A 224-nucleotide genomic window follows, 5' to 3' on the forward strand; every position below is an offset into this window, starting at 1 on the left:
ATATATATATATATATATATATCTATATGTATATATGTGTTTTCTCTACCTTTCTACTTATAAGGACTTTGGCTTTAGTTAGGTAGATGGCCCTGCTTGATTTGTAGAAAAGGTGTAGGTAGAAACTCTATAAGATGTACCCAGTGCAAGCTATGGACACATAAGAGGTGCAGCAATATCAAAGGCATGTTAACTAGGAAGTTAGTTTTTGTATTTTGCAGATG

The sequence above is a fragment of the Octopus bimaculoides genome, unplaced genomic scaffold (assembly GCF_001194135.2).
Source record: "Octopus bimaculoides isolate UCB-OBI-ISO-001 unplaced genomic scaffold, ASM119413v2 Scaffold_225866, whole genome shotgun sequence".
NCBI lineage: Eukaryota > Metazoa > Mollusca > Cephalopoda > Octopoda > Octopodidae > Octopus > Octopus bimaculoides.